Source organism: Phodopus roborovskii, unplaced genomic scaffold (genome assembly GCF_943737965.1).
Source record: "Phodopus roborovskii unplaced genomic scaffold, PHOROB, whole genome shotgun sequence".
Classification (NCBI taxonomy): domain Eukaryota; kingdom Metazoa; phylum Chordata; class Mammalia; order Rodentia; family Cricetidae; genus Phodopus; species Phodopus roborovskii.
Genome location: NW_026126063.1, coordinates 29,821 through 30,530, shown reverse-complemented (window position 1 = coordinate 30,530; position 710 = coordinate 29,821).

Genomic DNA, 710 nt, shown 5'->3' with positions numbered 1-710 from the left:
AAACAGCCCCTAGGACCCTAGCTAATAGGGTGTGGGCAGTTGCCATTTTCCTGTAATTATATCTTTCCACCTAACCCATCCCAAAATTTGAGAGGGTTTATTCCAATGTATCTTCATGGCAGACAAGTTATTTTTATCTACAGTTAAGAAATTTAAAATATAAAGTATGACAGATAATTGAGAATTGGGGGAGGTCCTATATTCCCCCTTCATGAGTGTGTTCCACGATGTCTTGTCCCATAGGATTATGTGGGATGCCAAATAAGTGATTAATATAATGTTCCTTGCAGAAGGAAGCGAAGCAATTGCTAGCATATGCAGAGCCATTGTCTGTTTTCATGATATAAGGAATACCCATATAGGCAAAGTCCTATAAACAATGAGAGATGACATCTTTAATCTTTTCTCCAGAGTGTAGAGACACAAAATCCACCTTAGATTTTTGTATTTATAGAAACATGCATATATTTTAATTTTTTGCTTGAGGCACATGGGTGATATCCATTTGTCAAAGGTTGTTAGCCCTTAGTCCCTGGGGATTGACTCCCTCATTGCAGGAATTATGATAAGGAGCATAATTAGGGAATCAAGAAGTAATCTGAGTGGCAACAGGCAATGAACAGTTAGTATGAAATTTAAGAGAATGTGCATTAAGCTCATGAAGCTGTCGAGGTTGTTGCTCCTCTGTGAACATGACTATTGCTGGCCGA